Consider the following 7,830-nt stretch of genomic DNA (forward strand, 5'->3'; position numbering starts at 1 on the left):
GGCCAGATTTGAACTCAGGTACTGCTGAATCCAGGGCCGGTGCTTTATCCACTGTGCCACCTAGCTGCCCCTACATTTGTGTTTTTTATGATTAATTAAAGCTGTTTTTAAATTCAATGCTATTGCACCAGTTTTGGCAGTAAGCATGTATTATTTATTAATATTCTATATATGAATATATATATAAACACATATATATGTATGTGTGTATGTATGTAAAGAATTGACCATGTGGCAATTAGCACAAGCAGGAGAAAAGCCCCCAAAGATCCATACTGTCCCTCAGAGAAACAGCTCATGGTCTCAGGGAGAATTCAGAAGACCTACACTGTCCTAAGAGAGAGAGCCAAGAGCAGAGAGTGAATCCAGAGCAAGCTTGTGGCCTTTTCTAAGAGTTTTTATTCTCTTTTGATAGAGGTGGGTCATTATACATTGATCAAAGCTAATAGGTTAGCATCATTCAATTCCATTGGTTGTCATGACTGGAGGGTGGTCTAAATTAAAATAAACTCTACAAATAACATCAGGGAAAGACCCTCATGCAAGTTCCTTAAGACAAAGTCCATTATCTATTTGATCCCATCATTTTTTCACTGAGCTAGACAAAAAAAAAAGTCTATTTTCCATTTCTTCTGTTCCCTTGGGTTTGTCTAAGACCAGGAGAACAGGACTTTCTGGCATGGGGCGGGGATGGGGGGGGGATGTGGATAAAGGACTGATCTCTGGGTACCCCCAAGAAATCCATTATTAATAGTTATTTTCTCACACATTTTAATAGAGGAAGACATCACGGAGGGGAAGACAGGAGAAAGTATCCATATGGGACACAGTGGAGAAAGACATACAGAGAGGCAGGAATAGAGTCCAGAGGGGACCAAAGGAGGATACTTTCTTTAAAATGCAAGTTCTGGGGGCAGCTAGGTGGCAGAGTGAATAAAGTACTGGCCCTGGATTCAGGAGGACCTGAGTTCAAATCCAGCCTCAGACACTTGACACATACTAGCTGTGTGACCCTGGACAAGTCACATAACCCTCATTGCCCTGCAAAAAGAAAAAAAAAAGAAAAGAAAGAAAGAAAAGAAAAGAAAATGGAAGTTCCAAGTTGTAGTATATGAATGTAATGGAATGCTATTGTGCTCTAAGAAATGGTGAGCAGGCAGATTTCAGGAAAACCTGGATAGACTTATGTGGACTGATGCTGAATGAAGTGAGCAGAACCAGGAGAACATCGTACACAGTAACGGCAATATTTTGTGATGATCATCCGTGATAGACTTGTCTCTTCTCAACAATACAATGATCCAAGACAATGCCAAAGGACTCATGATAGAAAATGTTCTCCACATCTAGAAAAAAGAACTGTGGAATCTGAATGCAGATTGAACCATACTGTTTCTACTTTTTTTGTTGTTTGGGGGTTTTTTTGAGGTTTTTCCCTTTTCTTCTAATTCTTCTCTCACAACATGACTAATGCAGAAATATATTTAACATGGTTGTACATATATTACCTATATCAGATTGCTTTCTGTTTAGGGGAGGGGTGAGGGAAGGAAGGAAGGGAGAAAAATTCAGAACTCAAAATCTTATAAAAACAAATGTTGAAAACTAACTTTACTTTTAAGATAAAAAAAATAATAATAAAATGGAAGCTCCAGGAAGAATCGATCAATCAGAGAAAGGGGACCATTAGAACTGAGTGCTTTTTCTCAATGAGAAAGTTCCATCAACAAGCATTTATTAAGATCCCACTATGTGTTAGATGCTAGGAGTACAAATACAAGAGCAAGGCAGTCTGTGCTCTAAGTCTACTTTAAAGACATATCTCCCAAGTCTTCTCCCCTCCATGAAAATGAACATACACAACATATAATAATTCTGGCCATATAGGAAAGAGAAATGTCATCTGAAATGTAGACCAGATATCACAAGTCTAGAGATAAAAAGGACCCCAGAGGCCCAGAGGCCACTTATTCCATTTTTCCTCATTTTGCAGATGAGGAAATAGACTCAAAAGAGCAAATATCAGACAGGTAGGAAGTCTAGAGTTAAGCCAACACCCTTCCTACTGCATGGTATTGGTTTAAGAACTCCATTTCTTCATTAATATTATTCACAGCTGAGGGGCAGCTAGGTGGTACAGTAGATAGAGCACTGGCCCTGGATTCAGGAGGACCTGAGTTCAAATCCGACCTCAGATACTTGACACTTATTAGCTGTGTGACCCTGGGCAAGTCACTTAACCCCAATTGCCACACACACATGAAAAAAAATATTATTCACAGCTGTAAGTATTTTGGCACTCGAATTTAAAAACCAAACCATGACGGTGTTATTTTTATCCCTCTATGATCTCCATTATTTCCCATGTTGGCCCAAACAGGGAAAATAGCCCAAATTCCTTTTATTCCAGTTAGAAGGGGCAATAAATCATTCTTCCAGGAAGCAGATAATCCAAATTGAATTTGGGTTGGTTTGCCTTTGTTTTCATTACTATTTTATTAGTCAGGACCTCAGGGTACAGTGGTTATAAGAGAAGGAGAATGGAGCCCAACACAAGAAGTAAGACCAAAGAAAAAGATTCCATCTTTCCAGGAAAAACAGTCCAAGTCAGAAAAGCTCCAGGCAGAATAGACTGTTTTGGTGGAAAACACAAAGCTGAGTTGAGCTCCAATCATTTGCTGACATGAAGCTGGATTCTGGGTTTCCTAATAGAACTGTCCAGATGGCAAAACCCAAACAGACTTGGACCAAATGTGCACAATATTGCTTATTCAAAGGTCACATCCTGAAATGTTCATCAAACCATTGCAATTCCATATTTCGCTCTCAGGCCCTTAACAATTTCAAGTCTTAGAATTCATATGTCCCTAATTAACAAACTCAAATCATGTTCTCAGTTAAGATGCCTTTCTTCCGCCTCTCACTTTCACACCACAACTATAGAGCATATGCTGCTGCACTCACTTGCCAAATTAAAGGCATTTTACTGAAACAATAGGTTGGAGTTGTTGGGTTTTTTCCCCTTCCATTCTTCTTTATGAAAACAAACTGTTTAAGAACCAAGGGCCCAAGACAGACAAAGAACACACGACTTGTGGCTTTCAACTTTTCAATCTTTTCAATCTGCCAACATAAAATTTAAGTCAATGATTTTTTTTTTTTGCAGGGCAATGGGGGTTAAGTGACTTGCCCAGGGTCACACAGCTAGCAAGTATTAAGTGTCTGAGGCCAGATTTGAACTCAGGTACTCCTGAATCCAGGGCCGGTGCTCTATCCACTGCACCATCTAGCTGCCCCCAATGATTTTTTTAAGTACCTGGGGCATTGTCCTGGGTCTTAGAGATAAAAATATATAAACCAATAGTCTTTGACCTCAAGGCTCTTACAATCTAATAGAGGAAATATGATATGTTCTCAAATAAGTATGATACAGATTTGAATATGATGGGGCATAGGAGAGATAGTCTCAAATTAAAGGGTGGGCCTTTTAGGGTGGAGCTTAAAAGAGACTGTTGAGATATTGGTCTTTATAGTCACTCTCAAGGATCACTCATCCAGAATTGATCTTGCTATCTCTTGTTAAAGGGTAGCAAATGAAAAGAAGTAACAATATAGTGCCCAAGGAATAGGCATGGCCAGTATAGGAAAGGACTAGATTTCTCAGGCCCAAAGCTTGAATGCTTATTGGAAAAGAACAAGTATTCCATTTCCATAGAGGTTGTGTGCCTATAAGACAGAAGTTGATTGGCAAGACAGTGTTTCCAGAAAGATAGGGGAGTAATTGACGTATCTATGGGGATTTGTGACCATGCAGAGCAGAGAGAGCTGTCTGAGACAAATCAAGCTGCTTGGAAATAGTATAGCTGGGGACCACCCTAAGAGAGAAAGAACTGCAATACTAGACGTGGCTGTGGCAGTGAGGAGGAAGATGGGGATAGCAAACAAAGGAGGAAATAATTGGCTAAGCATAGGCTTAGCCTATTTGTATAACTCTTCGGTCCCAGGGACCCAACCTAGACTATGCTCTGGCCACAAAGAAAAACTGTGCTCAGGAGCCATGAATTTTGGAAACACTTGAGTCGCCTTCTGTTCTGGATGAGAAGAACATTCAGGAATGTGGCTGAGATTTTCTGTTGTCCTACTATTGTAACCTAGAATTATTCTAACAAGCCTGGAATATTTTCAGAAGACTCTCCTCATTGGTGGAGAGAATGATGACATAATACAGTGTGTCTGCATGAGGAATGGAGTTGCAATGAATGCTTTAGAGAGGAGAGACATTCTTTTTCTCATTCCTACTTCAGTAGAGGACAGACAGAATTCCAGACATTTTTCAGAGAAAGACCCATGGAGGGATAGCTACAACAGACCTTGAAAATCAGACATTTAAGAGAAAGCAGAGGGGCAGCTAGGTGGTGCAGTGGATAGAGCACCGGCCCTGGAGTCAGGAGGACCTGAGTTCAAATCTAGCCTCAGACACTTAACACTTACTATCTGTGTGACCCTGGGCAAGTCACTTAACCCCAGTTGCCTCACTAAAAAAAAAAAAGAAAGAGAGAAAGAGAGAGAGAAAGCAGGCTGGTCAACATGTTCCTTATTTTGGAGAATTTCCCTCTTGGGTGAGATTGGAGGACTTGGTTGAGTTGAGATTTCTCAGCCAATGGAAGAACTCATTTACTCTCTATATTTTCTGATATTCTAAGTTGTATAGCTTCTCTGACTTCTATTTGCTCTCTGCTTGGATGGGTTTACTTGTTTTTCACTGTAGCGCTCTTTTTACTATGTGAATAATGAGTGAATAATGCTATTCACTCTTTGTAATGCTCCCAGCATTTGCTGGGAAGGAGCCAAGATAGTGTATGTAAGCTTGGGGTACCCTTTCCCCTTTAAGGGATAGAAACCAGGAAAACACTTAAACCTAAATCTCACCCCTAGGCCCTATTTAGTGGGAAGGGAGGTAGACATAATTCCAGTATGGTACCCTTTGTCTTAGAGAAGAAAACTGAAACCAGCCTCATGGACTATTGTGCTGCTCCCTCTAGGTAGGAATCAAAGAGAAGGGTGGGCAATATCACAAAGACCTCTATTCATGACTCCCCACAAGCCACATTTAGACAGCCCGAGTGGCCATACACCTAACCTACACGGGTACTACAAACAACCTGCACTACTGATTGTGGTCCCAGTGAAATGTTTGACGTCTCAGTGTCTGTCGTTTGCCTGTTTCGGTTACTATGGTGAGCCAATTAAATGTTTAGAACTGATTTAACCAGATTGAACCAGAGTTTTCTAGCTTGGCAAAGGAAAGGGGCAGACAGATGACTTACTATTAAGCATTCCCATAGCATCTGAACTTGAACCTAGGAAGGTCCAGATGTCGCTAGATGTAGTCACACATACATATACTCAGCGCCTTCTAGTTGGCTCACAAACTCCATTAGGTTGAATTTGGGGGGTTCAGGCGGGGATGGGAATCAAGTGAATATTAAATCTTTGTTTTGTGTTTAGCCCTATGCTAGTTAGGGTTCAAAAGAAAAAAATCACTCAATAAACATTGGGGGGGGCGGGGCAATGAGGGTTAAGTGACTTACCCAGGGTCACACAGATAGTAGGTGTCAAGTGTCTGAGGCCGAATTTGAACTCAGGTCCTCCTGAATTCAGGGCTGGTGCTTTCTTTATCCACTGTACCACCTAGCTGCCCCTTCAATAAACATTTTTAAAGCACCTAATATGTACCAGGAGCATACGTTGTCTCTATCCTCAAGGAATTCAAGTCTAATTATAGAGGTAAAGCTAAGGTATATGAAACAATAAGAGAATAATTAAATGCCATGCTCTGGGACACTGACCTCATGTATAGTAGGGAAATGTCTGAGATTACCTCCTTAACTCTACTTTCTAGGCAACAATTTATCAGAAATGTACAAAATCAAAAAAGAAAAGAAAAGAAATGTACAAAACCATTTGGGAAATACTATAAAGAATTGGTGCTATCTAGCTGTTGTTTCTGGAAACCTGCATGCAAATTGGAAGGATGGGTTGGAATGAACAGGCCTGACAGGACAATGAATAAATGGGCAGGCACACACACCTCACAGGCATCTTATAGACAGGATCTTCTTTTTCAGATACAGGTTAGACTAGATGCTTCTGGGGTCCCTTCCAACTCAGAGAGTGTGTGTGTCTCTTTGAGTCTGAGGACTACATAGCTGATCTATCTGCTATTTAACTGAACAGAACGCACAGAAGCTGATCAAGCTGAGAAGTCAACAGCCCGGCAGAGACCAAGCTGACTAGAGAGTCTGATACTGATTTAGAGAACTGATCTGTTTAGAAGTAAGCTCTGATGCTGGAACTGATCAGAGAAAGGAAAATCCTCTTCTGCTTAAAGAGCTGACTGGGAGAAGTTTGCCTTGCTCTTTAGCACCCTCTAGAGATTGAGAGAGGGAAAAACCCCTAAGAGTTGCCCTTTAATAATAATAGTTAACATTTATATAGTGCTTAAAGGTTTACAAAATACTTTATAATAATATGTCATTTTACCCTCATAGCAATCCTGTGGGGGTAAGTGCTGTTATTACCCTCATTTTAAAGATGGGGAAACCGAGGCAGGCAGAGCTTGTGAGTTCCCCAGGGTCACATAGATAGTGTCTGAGGCCAGATTCAAACTTAGGTCTTTCTGTTTCTAGCTCCAGTATTACCGTACCACCTTTACAGTCTTCTTTTGTTTGTTAAGGGGAAATCCCTCACAGCCAAGGAGCAAATCTGAATGGTTTTCTAGATCCTAGGCTTAAGGAAACTGCTTTTTACGGAAAGAGATAACTAACTCTGCCTCAGCACACAAACCAGGGAATAAGCCTGGGAAACTGCACAGATCCCAAGCTTACAGCTGCTCTTGGCTAATATTTCATCAGCCTGAGAGGAGCAGTTTTGTCCAGCTGTAGAGTAACAAGGCTAGAATAGAAATAGTCGTGCTCTGTGAGTGACATCATGGGCAGGCGAGTGCCAAGAGACCAAGGAGACAGAGGTCCAGGCACCTGGGTCTCCTTACTCATGGGCCTCACTGATAAGTTTCTGTAAGGTGACACCCATTCTCTCCCCAGGCATTGTGTGTGTGTGTGTGTGTGTGTGTACATGCATCTGTGGAAGAGTGTGACCCAGGCTAATACATGGACTGTATCTCATCACTGAGTTCATGGTGCTCTTGGATGATGTGTGTAAATGGGGTGCACACTAGGGGAGGCATGAGTAGTAGATGTATGTCTCCCTCCTCCCCCACCCTAGAACCTTAAGAGGAAGTTGTGGCCACTCCTAGGAGAAACACCTTAAACTACCAGGGTGAGCCAGGAGGAGATTACAGGGGTTGAAGGGAGTGGTTGGTGCCACGTCCATCCACACTAACGCACTAAACACACTAACCACCCACCCACCCATCCATACACTACACCTACCTCACCTTTACCTCTAGAATTCATCTCTCCCTTCAGGGCCCGTCTCGGCTGGCACCTCCTTGCAGAAGCCTCCTGGACCCTCTCCTACCAGTATTAGTGCTCTCTCTCCTTCTGCAAACATTCCAAAGATTATGGGATCTTAGTTGTCAATCCCCTCACAGTACAGGTCAAGATACTGAGGCCCAGAGAGAGTAAAGGATTGACCCAAAACCCATACAGGAAGCAAATAGTGAAATGAGAACTCGAACTCCTGTCCCACTGACTCTTCTAGCACACTTTCCTTTGCATTGCTTCAGTTCATAAGCAGTGCCTGGGAGGCAGTGGGACTTAGCCGGAAGAGGCTCATCTGAAATCAGAGGACCTGAGTTCAAATCCCACT

Source organism: Dromiciops gliroides, chromosome 1 (assembly GCF_019393635.1).
Source record: "Dromiciops gliroides isolate mDroGli1 chromosome 1, mDroGli1.pri, whole genome shotgun sequence".
NCBI classification, from domain to species: domain Eukaryota; kingdom Metazoa; phylum Chordata; class Mammalia; order Microbiotheria; family Microbiotheriidae; genus Dromiciops; species Dromiciops gliroides.